Raw genomic sequence first — 20,461 nt, forward strand, 5'->3', positions numbered from 1 at the left:
GTGATGTGCTTGCAGTCACATAACTAATAAAATAGTAGAGCAAGGAATTCACCAAGACTTCTTGAGCTATTGTTCTATACCTTCTCCATTGTCACAATACTCTTTTTTCCTTCTTATTTAAGGGAACAATGACAGCTTTCCACAGCTTCTAAAGCAATGCTTCATAGTATGAACTGAATAAATATGTATTGGATGAATTAATGAGGTTTTTGTACCATGACTATCATGGGTTGGGAGGTTAGTTAAAATACTGAGAAATGTCTATTCCAACCATATCTGGCAGGAAGACAAGGGAAAGTGGGTGCTGTGGAACACCTCCCACTCATTGAGGAAACAATTAAGCCCAGAGCACATACTCTGCAGCCAAGGAGATTCCAAGCTCCATAGATAGTAAAGTAACATCATGAACTTTTCCCCTAGTAGGCTGAGGAGTTAGCTACAGCCAATGCATAGGGAATATGAGAAATGGAGATGAGTCTTGAATGACCATAGATTTCTAGTTTATGCAGCACAGAGGATGATGGAGGCATTAACTGAGAAAAGGAAACAGTTAAGAGGAGCAAGTTTAGGGAGGCTAATAACAAGTTTAATGTTGGAAATCAATATGCGGTTCTCTGAGCCGTATGCATGGACATGTCTATTTGTTTGCAATATGAAATCAGAAGTCAGGTCAGAGAACAGGGCTTTAGATCCAAATTTGTCAGTTGTTGAGGCCACATTTACTCTTGAAACAATGGAGAAAGGTACCTGTAATATCTAGATTCTGAATGCATGTGCAAACACAAATATATTCATTAATTAAGCATTAAGTGAAAAACACATAATCTACTACTACCTTTTTTTTTTTAACATTATCAGCCACCTAGCGCTTTATATTTCAATGTATGTTTTGATTTCTAAATTTATTTTCCTATACATTTAATGATGCTTGCCTATATATTTAGAGCATCACAATAGATTTTGGTTGGGTACCATTTTTTTATACTTAGCTATTAAATTATTCAGGCAACTAGGATAAAACAAATATTAATTTTTTTGTTTGCTTTTGTTTTTTTACCAAGCAGTTGCATTGAATTTTCTGTTTTATGTTAACCTTCACTCTGTAATAAGACATTGTTGCAGTCATTAAAACCATGAATACTGGTATGAGACAATTTGGGTTGGAACTGCAGCTCTGTAGGTCATTAGTTGTGCAACTTGGGAAATTTACATAATCTTTCTATTCCCCAGCTACTCATTGATAAACTGCAGATAACAATCTTGCCTACCTCATAGTGTTATAATGAATATTAAATAAGTAAGTATATATGTAAAATTGCCTCCAAAAAAACCCCCAGTACATAGTAAGTTGTGTACATTGTTAGCTCTTATTATTTTCTAATTATTTTTATATTTAAATTCACGTTTAGAAACATAAAACATTAGTTACACAAGTTACTTATTATCAAAAAATTTAAAATATGAAAATATATTTATGAACACTATAGCTAAAGATTATTGGGATAGTTTCATTTAAAGAATATTATTTTTCCAAATTTAGATTGATTGCTAAGGAAATTGTAAAAGAAAATGGCTTCGCCCAGTCTCTTAATGAAATTGTATTATGCAAAACGTGTAAAACACGTCAAATCAAATCACAATTTGGTGGCAAAACTGACTTTTCAGTGACTGTGAACTCCACTCCTATTTCATCTCTGTAGCTGCTTTAATAGTTGGCCTTTTAAAATAAGTGTTCAAATGCTCTCTGAGGAAGCTGGGCTCGAGTACATATCAGAATAAGTAAAGGTTTATCCTAGGTGCTGTGTCCCACCTGAGAGACAAAATTTCGTAGGTCCAGAGACTGAATATAAATGACAGTCACTCAAGGCACTATGCCATGGTTTCATGCAATTCATAGGGCCAGTCAGTAGCCAAGACTTGTGTGACTGCTAAAGTTTGCACAGACAGTAAATAATTGACATAAACCTAATTACATTTTTTTTGCATAGTAAATATATGAGTTTTCTTTAAAAATCTTAAATTTGATAAGTTCTAAGAGGTGGTATGGCTTAATAATACTGTTCAGTGTAGAATTTGAAGCCAAACAGCTAAGTGAACATCCTGTTCTCCACTTACCAGCTTGGCAAAGTTATGTAGAATCTCTGGGCTTCACTTTCCTCATCTGCAAAGTAGAGCTAATAATAGTACCTATCTGACAGGTGGTTGGAAGAATTAAACTATTTTATCTTTATAAATTATTTAAGAAAGTTCTGGCACATCATACAATCTCTATAAGTGTTAACTCTGATTGTAATGGGGATATGAGAGGAATGCACAAAAGAGGTCATGTTTTTTCTTCTTAGGAAGGTCAAGAAAGGCTTTCCTCTTCCTGGACTGCTCTTCCTCGACAATTTTCTCTGCCTCCCCACTCCTATCTGTCCCTCAAAGTCCACCCAGATGTCATCCTTTTCTGTAAAGCCCTCTGATCTTTTCATTATCGGAATGAATCACTCTACTCTTTAAACTACTTCTAGATTCTGTATTTCACCGTCATCTGTTGAGTCGTTCTTATTTGCTTTACCTTTCATCCTCAACTTTGATGAAAATGCTACTTTGCATTGAGTATTAAAGGGTATCCCTTGAACATACTATGAATATATAGTATAATAAATGAAAAGAAATAAGACAAACAGAAAAAGTAGGAAAAAATTACCTGGGGACTTGCCCTACCAACTGATAAAACATATTTTACTATAAACAATTAAGCCCGAATGATGCCAAAATAACCAGATCAATAAGAGAAGATAAAATATCCAAAGAAAGAAAGGATCTTTTTTTTCAATAAGTGGAGTTCAGACCACTGGATAATCACTTTGGAAAAAAAACATTGGGTTAGGATCACACATCACACATTAGATAAAATAATCTCAGATGAATTCAAGATTGTAATGTTATTGATGTTAAAAAATAAAATATATGTAAATATAGTATTAGGGGTTTGGGAACAAAATTTTTCTGTTTATAATAAAGGCAGAAACAATATTTTTAAATTCTAGTTGATGTGGAACTTCCCTGATGGTCCAGTGGTTAAGACTTCACCTTCCAGTGCAGGGGGTGCGGGTTCGATTCCTGGTCGGGGAGCTAATATCCCATATGCCTGGTGGCCAAAAGCCCAAAACATTTTTGCAATATTGTAACAAATTCAATAAAGCCTTTAAAAAAATTCCAATTGATGAAATGTATTGTTTCCACATAGCAGAAATACTGCAAGCAAAGATGAAAAACCATATTAAAGTTTTAGATGCAAAGTTGGAAAACATATTTGCAGAAAATACAATAAAATGAAGATTAATAACTTTGGTTTCCAATAAACTCTTTAAAATAAATAAGAAAAAGACAAACTCAAACAAACAAAATCAATAAATGACATAGCTAGACGGTTCTCAAAATAAGAAATATTAATCTCTAATAAAGATACTTAACCAAACAAGTAATTGGAATATCAAATTAACCCATACTGAGATATCAACTTAAAACTACCAGATTGAGTATCTTGTCTGTTTGTTCTAAGAGTAAAATCCATTGTTGGCATGGGTATGGCCAAATAGGTTTTACGTAAATTGTAAATGGGCTTGTAAATGGATACAACTTTTTGGAGAGTAATTTACCAGGTAATATAACAAAAACTTACAAAAATGCCCATTTACCTTGTGGCATCAACTCTACTTCTAGAACTTTATACTAAGGAAATAATCTGATTTGTGTGAAAATATGAATGTACAAAGACGCCTTTATCTATAATGCTGCTATCCATAAGCAACTTTAGAATAAATTCTAGAGTGCCCATGTATTGGTTAGTTATCAGCCATTAAAAGCCTTTAAGTCCTGCATTTATTGACATGTAGATGAACACAGTGCATTGTAAAGTGTAAAAGCTGTTTTAAAAGTATCATTTATTATGATCTCGTATTAGTAAGAAATGTAAATATACATTGGGGAGAAGTAGGGAGTTCATATAACGGTGTGAAAATGTACATAAAGATTGTACCTCGAGTGGTATTTAGTTGATTTTTATAGTCTTCTCTTTATCTGTATATAAGACCATGCTGTCTAGAATAAATTTGTAGTGTATTTTATCTATAATTGGAACATGTTATTGTTATGAAAAAGAAAGATATTGCCCAATAATCAAATTATTTTAAAAATGCACTTTTGTAGTTTCCAATGACATTAGCTAAACACTTGGAAATGGTCATCTTAAGGCCCCCTGTGTAATCAGAAACACAGCTGTCGAGACTTGAACAGGAATAATTCTAGACTCCAAATTATGTTTTCCTATTTTTCCTTCTCTTCTTAATTTTCCAGAGTTTAAGAAAACAAAACACGATGAATTATTAGTCCATGGAAGAATTACCACGGGAAAAAGACTATTTTTAAAACCTTCATTTTTTATAAATAATTTACTTCGTCCTAGGACCTAAACGTTCAAAACACCCGTGATTTACCGTTTAGAATGCCAGATCTATTTCCCATGGAATGCCAGATACATTTTCCAGATGTGTTGTTTATGGGACTAGATTATTTATCACAGGTGTCAGGGTTTTGGGGTTTTTTCTTCTTTCAAATTCTCTAATTAACCTAAAAGGAAAGAGGAAACCTGCTTAGTTCATTTTCAAAACAGGATACAGAGGCCCCTTCTACAGCTCAGTCACAATATAGATGTCTTAGAAGCGGCTAAGAGTTGACATGTAACATTAACACAGGTCATTTGGGGTAGATTTTGTTAAGATGGCTTTTCCTAATTAAAAAAATACATACTGCTAAGTTGAATATGGAATAGCATCCTAGAAATGACATGATTTTTATTTTTTAATTCATGTACAGTGTGAATACCCAATAAACATATAATGATAGAGATCTAGCTGATATTGAGAAAACATCTTCACATTTTAAAAAGATTCATCAAATGTTAACTCCCTTTATATATTTCCATCATGTCTCATCTCTATTTCTTTGTTGAAAGACAACTTTCTGTGCCTTATTAGACATATTCCTTTGGCTAATGTGGTTGATTTTGCTACTACTGCTAATAATAATGAGAATCACCACCACAATAAAAATAGCCATATTTATTAAATATTTACTTGAAGAAACACAGCTACTCTTTAAACTTACCAGTGAAAGATATCTAGGTAAATAATTGGTGGAAATGGAAATCAAGCCTCAGTTTGTCTGATTCTGACTTAACCATGGCATGATATTGTTGTCTTTGCCAGCATATTCTGGAATGAAGAAGATATATTTCTTTTAAGCAAAAATAGAATTTAAATGTAAAATACCTTTTTGTACCACCCAGTACCTTCTTGCTTCTACAGTCCCATTTTATTCAAGGCATTCTATAAATTCTTATATACCTGCACATATCAGAAGTAGAGAAGAATAATTTAAGAGATGACAGCTGCATTTAAGACATAAAATACCAATGTAGAAATAAATGAAAACAATGTCCAGCTACTACAGAGCTTCTGCCTACAAGCCTAGTGCTTTATACCTTAGACTTTCTTTCATGGCCTTTCTGGAGACTATTTGATATACCATTTGCAACCATGCTTGATTTTACTCTACCCCTCAGTATATTAGGAGAAATCAACTACACACACACACACATATACACACACACGCACATACAACTATTCATTGTGTCATACACATGATTTTTTGTTTAATTAAAAATACATTATGTACTTGCACATGAATTCATTGGTTAACTTTTTCTCTGGATATATGTAATATATTTTTCAAGCTTCAGCAAGAGTATTTTTTTTTTGAGCTCCTCAGAGGAGCTTCAGAGTTCCTGAGAAGTCCCAGCTATTTATCCAGAGTTTTGTGTAATTAGTAAATATATGAGTTTTTTTCCCTTTGTGATGTTATTTCTAATACCCATTTCCTGTGCTAGTTTTACTATTGCTGTTTATGTTTGTTCTTCCTCAGATGGCCCCAGTTAATTCAGTAGTAAGCAAAAGAAAATGCTTCTTGATCCCTTTTTGCTCCTATTTCATAATATAGAAGTCATGTTATACTGTCTTCCTTTTTCTTTCTCTTCGTGCCCTTCTTTCTTCACTCCTTTCCTTCAACAGATGATCATGAATTTATATTTATAAAAGATAACTATAAGAAATGAGACAGATTTCATGCATGCATTCTGGAACAGTACTGGTGCTGGAATATATAATGTCAAAATATGTGCTTGATTTTTAAATTATGTTGAAATAAAAACATTTTCCTTTTACATGCCGAAGTACTCTCTGTGTCTTGGGGACTGTTGTAGACAGAGCTCAGGGTGGCCTCTGTGTTCACACCCTGTATGTCTGGGACCTTTGTCTTGCATCTAACAAATGCAATATAGCAAATATTTTACAATGTGATGGGATGATGTCACTCCTGTGATCTATGATTATTACTATGGGGTGTGTGTGTGTACATATATATTCATCTTACTATCACACATGAGAGAGGCTTTTTGACTTTTCTCCCTTCTGGTGTAAAGAAATAAACTGCCGTGTTGTCAACTGTGTGTAGAGAGAGCCAGGTGGTGAGAAATTACAATTCTAAGAGTTAAGAGCAGCCTCCGGCAAACAGCCAACAACAACAACAAAAAAATTGTGAACCTCAGCCCTACAACTCCAAAGAGATGGATTCTGCCAACAATTTGAAGGAGCTTGGAAATGGATCTTTTCCCATTCGTGCCCCTGACGAAGCCAAGGCCTGGCCAACACCTTGATTGCATCCCTGCGAGAACCTGAACAATGAACCCAGCTAAGCCATGCTCGGACTCCTGACTCATGGAACCGCAAGATGATTAATATGTGTTCTTTCACATTAACTGAATTTGTGGTGATTTTGTTACACAGCATTAGAAAACTAATTCAGGCCCCGAATATCGATTTGCAGTTTACTTATTCACGTGGGCAAATGGTGGTTCACATAATTCCAGTAGATAACCTGCTGGATGAAAGAGAATTTACTTTACCAGAGTAATTTTCTTGGTCATTTGACTTGAATTTACAATGAGTTTCTTCAAGCCAAGGAAAACTGGCTTGAATGTTTTAAATAGGGAGAGAGACACCTTTTTAATGACTTGATATATGAATGTAATAATTCCATATCTTCACTTAATCTTATAATATCATCTCTAAAAATTGTGTCTCTCTCAAAAGTGCTTTAAAAGCTATACTATGTGAAAAGTCTACTGTTTATGAGCTTTGGGAAGAATAAGAACACCTCTTTCCTGTTTTAAAAATGCTAACTTTTGTTAAATACTTTCTATATGAAATTATATAGGGAATGAATATATTTTGACATTCTATAATCATGATATGAAAAGTTTCTACAATTTGTGAATCAATTCATGGGGTACAGGATTCCTAATACCTTTATTTAAAAAAAAATTATAAGGACTTTCCCTGGTGGCGCAGTGGTTAAGAATCCGCCTGCCAATGCAGTGGACACAGGTTCAATCCCTGGTCCGGGAAGATCCCACATGCTGTGGAGCAGTTAAGCCTGTGAGCCACAACTACTGAGCCTGTGTGCCACAACTACTGAAGCCCGCACACCTAGGGTTCTCGCTCCACAACAAGAGAAGCCACCTCATTGAGAAGCCCACGCAATGCAAAGAAGAGTAGCCCCTACTCACCGCAACCAGAGAAAACCCTTGCACAGCAACGAAGACCCAACACAGCCAAAAATAAATAAATAAATAAATAAATTTTTTTAATTATAGAGAAAAAGTTCTTGTCTTGGAAATGCTCTTTGCACAGCTGTAAAGATGTCAGGTTTCTCATGGGGAACCATGTTGTGGATCTCACAGAGATGCTGAAGGTGTTTGGGGAAGGGTTTTTGGAGGAATGGGAGGGGGCATAAGTAGTCATGTGTTGATAAAAGCAAAGAAATTAAACAGCCAAGAGAGAAAGGTTTTAAAGGGTACATATATAAGTTTTCTTGCTTTTATCCCTCTAGTTTCAACACAAGTTCTCCCTACTTTTTTCCAGAGTGTCTTTTTGCCCATGATCTGGAATCTAGAACCTCCTATCTATTAAACTGTCTTGATCTACCACTTGCCTTTCTCTTCCTTGGATGATCAACATTTTTTTTCTATTGATTCTTCCCCTTTGGTACATATTCTCACTGCTCCATAATTATCTTTCATCTTCTAAAAATCCTTTTCCAGAAATTATTCCTATCTATATACTTCTAGTTTCAATCAAAGTTTCCCTTATTCCCTGTTTGAATCTTTCTTTGAAATCTCTTCCTGTTCTCTCCACTTTCCAATTCATGCCCTTCTCTGCTAAAATAGTGATCTAACACAGAAAGGAGAGTTTAGTGACTCCCCTTCACCTTCAGGCTAAAACCAATTCCTGCACATGTCCAGTAGAGTCCTTTGTGCCTGATCATCTGTCTATTCCACAACCTTCTCTTCAGAGTTTGTGTTCTAGGCATCTGTGTTCTTACCTCATCTTGCCTGTCAAACTGTACATTGCTTGAGAATAGGACCTGAGCCTGGTGAGAAATGCTTATGAAAAGAATAAATGACTCAAATTTTGGATCTAACTTTGACCTGGCAACAAGAGGTTAATATGATTTACATAGCCAGTGAATCATGACAGTCGATCATGACACAGATGTGGAATTTATGTGCAAAATAACGACTCCAAGACCTCAACAAAGCACTATCTGTGCTTGCTCTGTAGAATCTACCTCTCTTGTCTTCTGGGAGCACAGAAGGTCTAAAAGAGAAGTGTCCCTTTTTTGTATTTTCATGTTTTCCTTAGGGTCTAAGTAAGTTCTCTTCTAATTAGAGAGGACATAAATCAATAATATTTGCACTCAGAGAAAGAGACTGTCTTGAGTCTTCACTAAATAACCCAGGAGATAGATCAGACATGCCTGAAAAGCTGAATACTGGGACCTAAAAAACTCAGTGCAATATGTAAGCTCCACAGTTAGTCAAAACAGACTCTCATGTGGCAGCTGTTTTTCATTATCTACTGCAATCTCTGAAGCTTATTTTTTTGTTTTTATTCCCTCCGGATCATAATCTTCTCTGTTGGCCTCGAATGTACAGAATTTCATAGTCTGGAAGGGTTAGACATTGACCACAGGCACTATAATCAGTTCTTTGAGCACTAGATCTAGGTGTGCTTAAAAACTTCTGGAGACAGTATGCTTGTTGTTGGGGTGTTTTGGGATGATCCAGCTGGAAGATACCCTAGAGATCTGATAAACATAGAACCTGTATTTTTTAGGGTAATTTTCAAAGGGTTTTCAGTATAAACATACTGATATTAGTACTTGTTAGAAAATAAGATTATTGTTCTTAGAGATCTGGTTATCATTATAATAATAGTAGCTATCCTAGAGAACATTTTACATTCTTTTGGGGCAGTATTGAAGGGCATGAGTGCCAGAATCAGATTAACTGGGTCCAAATTTGTGCTCTCTTACTCAGGTTGTGTGATCCAGAACAAGGATAAGCTACTTACACTCTCTGAACTTTGCTTCCCTGATTGGAAAATGGAATGGAAGAGTTCCTACATCACAGATCTGTTATGAAGATTAAATAAGGTAATTTATATAAAGCATTCAGTACCTGGTAACTATCGAATATATGTTAGCTATTTTTATTATTATTAAAAATTTTGTGGATGAAGGAAGAGAAGCATAGGCAGTTTAAATAAGTTGCTTGAGCTAGACAACTGGCAAAGAAGTTAGAAAAAGAGTTTGGATTCAGATCTTCTTAACGCCGAGCCCTTTTCATATTCACTTCACCATGCAGCTTAACACAGAAACATCCCACGACATATTCAACCATACATTTTTCAATTCCTTGTTGTGGTAAACCCAGGTTCAGGTTCTTTATACCTGTTTTTCTCCCTTATGAGAAGCTGGGGGTAGGGTGGGAAGGATGACATGGGAGTGACCTAGAGAAGACAAACTCATCACTCTTTCCTTGGTTTCTTGTGGCTGAGCCCTTTCAGTTGGTTAGTGAAAGAGCCAGAGGACACCTTATTCACTGGGTAGAAGCAGAGAGACTAATAAAAATATTTTGTAATTGGTTTGACATGGACAGAAAACCATCAGGATGAATACAGTGGCTAGCCCCAGATCAAGAAGATCCTGGAAGTTCCTTGCTATGCCAAGTTTGTGTCTCTTAGTTACTGGATTGTGGGGAGGTCTGTGGCCTGGCTTAGGGTGGAGTCTCTTCCAGCCCAAGGGAAGTATATCTATATTTTAACTATGATGCAACCATGCAGTAGCATGCCAACTGAAAGTCAGCCCTGGAGGTGTATGCCTTCCGTCCTGGTTATTGGTTTGGCTTCCAATCCTGGATACTTTATTGTGTTTATTCAACGATGAATTTTAAGGGGAGTTATACTGTTTCTTGGCAAGTGAAAATTTCAAATCCAGAGTCAAATCTGATTCCATAGCCTGAGTCCTATGTTATACTACCTCAATCTCAGGATAATAAAATTCAACAGCTTTATAGTGGAGAAAAGACATACATGACCGATAGTGACAGAGCTAGAACTTGAACTCAGAACTTCTCACTTTTCATCCAGAGCCTTCTCATCACATCCCATTAGTCTCTCTAATCAATATCAAAACAACATTAGTCTTCTCTGTAAAACTTTTACTCCCTCAGTATTTTTGCTCTCTGGTTGGGAAGACTCTGATAAGGGAGTGCCTAATGCACTTGAAATCCTATCAAGCATATACAATGATCAAATATCAACATGCTTAAAGACTCAGAACTTTCTACAGTGCCTTATACACAGCTAGATTATTTTTAACACAAAAAGAGACTCCTGTTCAATCCAGCCTATCAAGCTAACTACATTTGCTCAAATCAGATAAAAGTATAATTTATTTTTCATTTCTGTATGATATTAACAACATGTAATTTTGAAACGCGGAACTTAATCACAACTTCTCCCATATCAAGATGAACAGCCAGCATGTTTGTGAAACATATTGACTTAGCCCACCACCCTGCTATGCATGATGAAATGGTATTCTCTGAGCCCCTTTTTTCCAAAGGAAAGGGAGAAAATTGAGAGATGAACAAATGGGTCAGAAAAGTATCTGCCCTGGGCAAATGTGGTTTCATGTTTGTTTATTCTTTCCTGTTTTGTTCAAGAATTTTAATTAATTTAATTTTTACTTTATAAAATTTCCTGACTTCTGATTGCCACCATAGGTTTCTGAGGGATGAAAATTACTTATGACAGTCATACCACTAGAAATAGCATTGAAATGGTCTGTAAGTCCTTTTAGAGACAAATTTAAGTTCAATACTCGGACAACTGTATAGGGTTTCCATAAATAAGACAGTTTTTTAATATTTTCACTCATTTATTTTGTATATTTCCAAAAGGATATCTTTATCCAACAGTTCAAATTTTGCTACACTTCTCCTCCCACTCAGGTATAAGTTGAATTCATATTTCCCTAGCAGGTCATGTGTCATAGTAACTAAAATAATAGATTTTTCACTTATTTCTCTATGTATTTGCTTAGTCTGTATCTCAGTTTCTTGTAGGGTTGTCCTTGTGTCAATTTCATAAGTTTTTTGTGATTTTAGATGAGTCCATGTAAATTACTTAGAAAACTGAATGGCGTTCATTAGTTATTAATAAATTTTACTTTTAAGAATAGATTTCAGGTCTAGTCTATGCAAAAAAGGAAGAGTACCCTTACCTTAGGTCTCCCTTCAGCCAATGACAGGGATGGATCACTGCACTTATCCTGGGGGCATCCTTGGGTCTCTGATTCTAGAATTAACCCTGAGTTGACACTTCTGGTTGTGCACATTTTGCACTGCACAATCCAGGAAGCACAATTCATGTATACCTGAGGCTTAAAGCAGCTTCTGTTTGGAAGATACAGGTGACCAGACCTGGCATCCCTAGAGTTCCCTCCTAATCGATGAGCAAGTTGGAAAATGCCATAGAGTTTTCAGTTTCTCCATTTCAGTTCTCTTCTTTTCTGTCCTCTCAAGCTATGTTCTCCATCTTGCTGTCTCTATTTGCAGTTCCATTGCCTCCTATTTGGTTTTTTATCACTCTGGACTTTTGGATTGATACTAGTTTGGTCTATGTGCTTATTTTGCATTAGACTCTATCTTTCAAAATCCAAGTGGGAAAGCATTTCTTAAACAACATTCAAAAAAGCACAAACTAAGGAAGAAAATAGATTGATTTGACTAAATCAAAATTTAGACTTCTCTTTAATGGAGGATGCTACAAGGTTACCAGATGACTGGTATACTGGTAAGAGAATAATATTTGAATATAATAGAGAATCACTAGAAAAAAGATAAAAATCACAAAAGAAAGTAAAGTATATGAATAAACAAATCAAAAAAGGGAAATCAAACTCAACATAAGTTTATGATGAGATACTGATATTTATAGTAATCTGAGAAATATGAATTAAAACAATAACTTTACACCCATCAGCTTAACAAATATGTAAAATTGGATTATGCCAGGTGTTCCTGAGCTTTTGAGGAACGCACATGCACTGCTAGTGAATGTTTAACCAGTTGTAGCCTTTCTGGATAGTAATTTGGCATGGCTTAGTGAAATGAGCAAATATAAACAAATATCTTATAAACAAATATTCCTACTCCCATATGTATATGCTAGAGAAACTCTCCCAAAGGTCCATAATACAGCTGAGAAGGAGTTCATCAGAGCATTGTTTAGGGAACTAGAGAATTGAGGTGGCCTGGATGTCCATTACTGAACATATGGTTAAATAAAATGCAGTGGATACAATTGCAAAAATGGAGTACGATGCAGCAATGAGAAAGAATTAACTAGATTTAACTAGAATTAACAACATGGACAGATTAAGGGGGAAAAGCCCTGAGTTAAAAAAAAAAAAAAAGAGGGATCATTGAAGCAAGAGCTAGAGGTTAGTAGTTTTATATAAATTAAAACATAAATACACTTAAAATAATGTTATACTTTCAGGGATATATACATACCCAAAAGCACATTAAACACTTTAGAATGGGTTCACCCTAAAGGAAAGGGGTAGTAAGGAAGTGACATTGGGGTGGGGATGAAGGAGAGTATAATAAAAAAATGAATACAGTAAAATAAAATAAGAAAGGGACCTTACTGGGATAATTGAGAATGGCATGCAATGAAGTGAGGAGTGTGAGTTATTCAATTCTCATACCTGCTGTCCAAGAAATGAAATTCTCTGAGAAATCTACTGGGACATTTTGCCCAGAATTATTTAATTGTGAGACTGTGCTCCACTTTGAGCCTCGCCACCAGAATTTCTTAGGAGTTCATTCTCTTAGAGGCTTACATTTCTCCTATGCTAATGGATATGCTTTTTTTTCCCTAAAATGTGTAGAACGTCTATTAATGTTAATAAGAGTTAAGGATGTAATTGAGATAAACCAATAGATATCTGGTAAAATACTGACAAAGTCCATCATCACATGCTATATACTATTTCTTCCCAAATAAAGATGTTTCAAGATGCTTATTTACCCATGTCGCTCAAAAACTCTGGCTGATATAAACTATATGATGTTTGTATAAGGTTACTCGATTGAACAAGTAAAGAAACATACCCCTAATGTACTAGTTATATATATATATATATATATATATATATATATATATATATATATATATATATGTATCTCCTGCATCTTTTGAATGTGTGTGGGACAGAGGCAAAGCAATTCATGTTAGTCTGAAAATAGACATGAATGTATTAAATAATTTAAAAGACAGTTGAAATATAGAATAGAAAACTAAATTGTGTGCTCTTCACTGAGGCTTACAAGGTCTGCTGTTCCAGAGAATTAAGTGATGAGTTGTGTATTACAAGATGAAACACGTGCTAAATTTATGGATTTTCCCTCACCACGTTCTGGAGATGATGGAAACTATGGGGAGACTTTCAAGACAACCTTATATTATGGAAAGAAATCTGGACTAAGATCTCAAGGGTTTGCTTTAGATTACCCATGCTGCTTCTTTCTAACACTTTGAGAAATCTCATGATATTCCTAAACCTAATTTATTCATCTGTAAAATAGTGGATAAATACTCTTAGCTGCAAATGGTCATGGTATTCTAATGACATAACAAATATGGAAGAGCTTAGCAAATTTCAGCTTTTGCAATATAAGAAAACTAGTAGCAATCATGATTGTTCACACTCTCCTGACCATGTCACCTCAACTCCTTTGAAGGTGAAAAACAAAACCAAACAAAAGTTAAGAATGGAAGAAAGCTACTTTGAAAGTAAGAAAAAAGCAGGTAAGATTCTGAAGAAATTTGCGTCCATTGAGAAGTTGAGGAGAAAAATTATATCAGCCCAAGAATTTAGCACCAATCTCCATCAATTTCTTCCCAGTGTTCAGCTCTGGGCAGACAAACCCTGCAAGTTGAAGCTCACTTCCAAGCCCTGTAAGTTTGAGGTCTTCAGCCCGACCAGAATTGACATCTTTCATCTCAAAAGGTGAATACTGACTAAAGGGCAGACAGCAGAAGCAAGAAGAACTACAATTCTGCAGCCTGTGGAACAAAAACCACATTCACAGAAAGATAGACAAAATGAAAAGGCAGAGGACTTTGTACCAGATGAAGGAACAAGATAAAACCCCAGAAAAACAATTAAATGAAGTGGAGATAGGCAAACATCCAGAAGAATTCAGAATAATGATAGTGAAGATGATCCAGGACCTCGGAAAAAGAATGGAGACAAAGATCAAGAAGATGCAAGAAATGTTTAACAAAAATCTAGAAGAATTAAGGAACAAACACCTGGAGGAATTAAAGAACAAACAAACAGAGATGAACAATACAATAACTGAAATGAAAAATACACTAGAAGGAATCAACAGCAGAATAACTGAGGCAGAAGAATGTTTAAGTGACCTGGAAGACAGAATGGTGGACTTCACTGTCATAGAACAGAATAAAGAAAAAAGAATGAAAAGAAATGAAGACAGCCTAAGAGACCTCTGGGACAACATTAAATGCAACAACATTCACATTATAGGGGTCACAGAAGGAGAAGAGAGAAAGTACCTAAGAAAATATTTGAAGAGATTATAGTCGAAAACTTCCCTAACATGGGAAAGGAAATAGCTACCCAAGTCTAGGAAGCACAGAGAGTACCAGGCAGGAAAAACCCAAGGAGAAACACGCCAAGACACACAGTAATCAAATTGACAAAAATTAAAGACAAAGAAAAATTATTGAAAGCAACAAGGGAAAAATGACAAATAACATACAAAGGAACTCCCATAAGGTTAACAGCTGATTTCTCAGCAGAAACTCTACAAACCAGAAGGGAGTGGCATGGTATATTTAAAGTGATGAAAGGGAAGAACCTACAACCAAGATTACCCTACCCAGCAAGGAGCTCATTCAGATTCAACGGAGAGATCAAAAGCTTTACAGACAAGCAAAAGCTAAGAGAATTCAGCACAATGAAACCAGTTCTATGACAAATGCTAAAGGAACTTCTCTAAGTGAGAAACACAAGAGAAGAAGAGGAACTACAAAAACAAACCCATAACAATTAAGAAAATAGTAATAGGAACATACATATCAATAATTACCTTAAACGTGAATGGATTAAATGCTCCAACCAAAAGACACAGGCTTGCTAAATGGATACAAAAACAAAACCCACATATACACTGTCTACAAGAGACCCACTTCAGACTGAGGGACACATACAGACTGAAAGTGAGGGGATGGAAAAAGGTATTCCATGCAAATGGAAATCAAAAGAAAGCTGGAGTAGCAATACTTGTATCAGATAAAATAGACTTTAAAATAAAGAATATTAGAAGAGACAAGGAAGGACACTACATAATGATGAAGGGATCAATCCAAATAGACTATATAACAATTATAAATATATATGTACCCAAAATAGGAGCACCTCAATACATAAGGTAACTGCTAACAGCTATAAAAGAGGAAATCAACAGTGACACAGTAATAGTGGAGGACTTTAACACCTCACTACACCAATGGACAGATCATCTAGACAGAAAATTAATCAGGAAACACAAGCTTTAAATGACACAATACGCCAGATAGATTTAATTGATATTTATAAGACATTCCATCCAAAAAAGGCAGATTACACTTTCTTCTTAAGTGCACATGGAACATGCTTCAGGACAGATCGCATCTTGGGGCACAAATCAAGCCTTAGTAAATTTAAGAAAATTGAAATCACATCAAGCATCATTTCTGACCACAGTGCTATGAGATTAGAAATCTATTACAGGGAAAAAAATGTAAAAAGCACAAATACATGGAGGCTAAACAATACATTACTAAATAACCAAGACATCACTGAAGGAATCAAAGAGGAAATCAAACAATACCTAGAGACAAATTACAATGAAAACACGATGATCCAAAACCTATGGGATGCAGCAAAAGCAGTTCTAAGAGGGAAGTTTATAACAATAAAAGCCTACCTCAAGAAACAAAAAAAATCTCAAATAAACAATCTAACTTTACACCTAAAGGAACTAGAGAAAGAAGAACAAACAAAACCCAAAGTTAGTAGAAGGAAACAAACCAAAAAAGAACAGAGCAGGGCTTCCCTGGTGGCGCAGTGGTTGAGAGTCCACTTGCCGATGCATGGGACACAGGTTCATGCCCCAGTCCGGTAAGATCCCACATGCCGCAGAGCAGCTGGGCCCGTGAGCCATGACCGCTGAGCCTGCACGTCCGGAGCCTGTGCTCCGCAACGGGAGAGGCCACAACAGGGAGAGGCCCGCATACTGCACAAAAAAAAAAAAAAATAGAAATAGAAACAAAGAAAACAGTAACAAAGATCAATAAAACTAAAAGCTGATTTTTTGAGAAGATAAACAAAATTGATAAACCATTAACCAGACTCATCAAGAAAAAGAGGGAGAGGACTCAAATCAATAAAATTGGAAATGAAAAAGGATAAGTTACAATTGACACTGCAGAAATACAAAGCATTATAAGAGACTACTACAAGCAACTCTATGCCGATAAAATGGACAACCTGGAAGAAACAGACAAATTCTTAGAAAGGTATAAACTTCCAAGACATAACCAAGAAGAAAGAGAAAATATGAACAGACCAATCATAAGTAATGAAATTGAAACTGTGATTAAAAACCTTCCAACAAACAAAAAGTCCGGGACCAGATGGCTTCAGAGGTGAATTCTATCAAACATTTAGAGAAGAGCTACCACCCATCCTTCTCAAACTCATTCTATGATGCCACCATCACCCTGCTAACAAAACCAGACAAATATACTACAAAAAAGTAAAACTACAGACCAATATCACTGATGAATATAGATGCAAAAATCCTCAACAAACTACTAGCAAACAGACTCCAACAACACATTAAAAGGATCATACACCATGATCAAGTGGGATTTATCCCAGGGATGCAAGGATTCTTCAATATACGCCAATCATTCAATGTGATACACCATATAAACAAATTGAAGGATAAAAATCATATGGTCATCTCAATAGATGAGGAAAAGCTTTTAACAAAATTCAACACCCATTCATGATAAAAACTCTCCAGAAGGTGGGCATAGAGGAAACCTACCTCAACATAATAAAGACCATATATGACAAACCCACAGCAAACATCATTCTCAATGTTGAAAAACTGATAGCATTTCCTCTAAGATCAGGAAAAAAACAAGGATATCTACTCTCACCACTATTATTCAACATAGTTTTGGAAGTCCTAGCCACAGAAATCAGAGAAGAAAAAGAAATAAAAGGAATACAAGTTGGAAAAGAAGAAGTAAAAGTGTCACTCTTCGCAGATGACATGATACTATACATAGAGAATCCTAAAGATGTCACCAAAAAACTACTAGACCTCATCAATGAATTTGGTAAAGTTGCAGGATACAAAATTAATGCACAGAAATCTCTTGCAGTCCTATACACTAACAACAAAAGATCCAAAAGAGAAATTAAGGAAACAATACCATTCACCATTGCAATAAAAAGAATAAAATACCTAGGAATAAACCTACCTAAGGAGGTAAAAATCTGTACTCAGAAAACTATAAGACACTGATGAAAGAAATCAAAGATGACACAAAGTGATGGAGAGATATACCATGTTATTGGTTTGGAAGAATCAATATTGTGAAAATGACTATACTTCCCAAAGCAATCTACAGATTCAATGCAATCCCTATCAAATTACCAATGGCATTTTTTACAGAACTAGAACAAAAAATCTTACAATTTGTATGGAGACACGAAAGACCCCGAATATCTAAAGCAATCTTGAGGGAAGAAAACAGAGCTGGAGGAATCAGACTCCCTGACTTCAGGCAATACTACAAAGCTACAGTAATCAAGACAGTATGGTACTGCCACAAAAACAGAAATATAGATCAGTGGAACAGAATAGAAAATCCAGAGATAAACCCATGCACCTATGGTCAGCTAATCTATGACAAAGTAGGCAAGGATATACAGTGTAGAAAAGACAGTCTCTTCAATAAGTGGTGCTGAGAAAACTGGACAGCTACATGTAAAAGAATGAAATTAAAACATTCCCTAACACCATACACAAAAATAAACTCAAAATGGATTAGAGACCTAAATGTAAGACTGGGCAGTATAAAACTCTTAGAGGAAAACATAGGAAGAACACACTTTGCCATAAATCACAGCAAGATCTTTTTTGATCCACCTCCTAGAGTAATGGGTATAAAAACAAAAATAAACAAAGGGGACCTAATGAAACTTAAAAGCTTTTGCAAAGCACAGGAAACTACAAACAAGAGAAAAAGACAGCCCTCAGAATGGGAGAAAATATTTGCAAATGAATCAACGGACAAAGGATTAATCTCTAAAATATACAAATAGCTCAAGCAGCTCAATATTAAAAAAACGAACAGCCCAATCAAAAAATGGACAGAAGACCTAAATAGACATTTCCCCAAAGAAGACATACAGATGGCCAAGAAGCACATGAAAAGCTGCTCAACATCACTAATTATTAGAGAAATGCAATCAAAACTACAATGAGGTATCACCTCACACCAGTTAGAATGGGCATCATCAGAAAATCTACAAACAACAAATGCTGGAGCGGGTGTGGAGAAAAGGGAACCCTCTTGAACTGTTGGTGGGAATGTAAATTGATACAGCCACTATGAGAACAGTATGGAGGTTCCTTAAAAAACTAAAAATAGAATTACCATACGACCCAGCAATCTCACTACTGGGCATATACCCAAAGAAAACCATAATTCAAAAAGACACATGCGGGCTTCCCTGGTGGTGCAGTGGTTGAAAGTCCGCCTGCCGATGTAGGGGACACAGGTTCGTGCCCCGGTCCGGGAGGATCCCAAGTGCCGTGGAGTGGCTGGCCCTGTGAGCCATGGTCGCTGAGCCTGCACGTCCAGAACCTGTGCATCCGGAGCCTGTGCTCCGCAGCGGGAGAGGCCACAACCGTGAGAGGCCCGCATACCGCAAAAAAAAAAAAAAGACACATGCACCCCAATGTTCACTGTAGCACTATTTACAATAGCCAGGTCATGGAAGCAACCTAAATGCCCATCGACAGATGAATGGATAAAGAAGATGTGGTACATGTATACAATGGAATATTACTCAGTCATAAAAAGAACGAAATTGGGTCATTTGTAGAGACGTGGATGAATCTAGAGACTGTCATACAGAGTGAAGTAAGTCAGAAAGAGAAAAACAAATATTGTATATTAACACATATATGTGGAACCTGGAAAAATAGTATAGATGAACCGGTTTTCAGGGCCAAAATAAAGACACAGATGTAGAGAACAAAAGTATGGACACCAAGAGGGGAAAGAGGCGGGGGTGGGGGGTGGGGGGTGGTTGTGGTGGTGGTGGGGTGAATTGGGATTGACATATATATGCATTAATATGTATAAAATAGATAATAATTTTTAAAAGGTGAATATTATTCCATGGAAGGAAAAACTGGGTGAAAAACTATAATGTTTCCTCCATACTAGGACACTTTTATGAGTTATGGGAGATGCATACACACTAGGGCTACTCCTGGCAACTGAAACAGGTAGTCACCCTACATAAACCTCACATTTTCCTCCTGTTTCCTACACCTCCTTAGTTTATGGGTTAAATCGTTTCACAACCCCAGTAGCAATGCTGAATTTCTCTAATTCTATTCTCACTAACACAATTATGAGAATCCTGGGAACCGTAGTGCTCTTTGAAGTTAACTCCTTCCCAGCTAGTTTACAGGGTCCCCAGAGAGTAACTCCACTGCTTGTGAATTCATTCATTTTAGCTAACATTAGAATGTTTGCCATCTCCTCAGGCAAGTGTCACGGAAGGGAGCATTTTCCATGCCACGGCAGGGTACCAGCCATTTTCACTTCACAAACGC

This window comes from Globicephala melas, chromosome 8 (genome assembly GCF_963455315.2).
Source record: "Globicephala melas chromosome 8, mGloMel1.2, whole genome shotgun sequence".
In the NCBI taxonomy this organism is placed as follows: Eukaryota; Metazoa; Chordata; class Mammalia; order Artiodactyla; family Delphinidae; genus Globicephala; species Globicephala melas.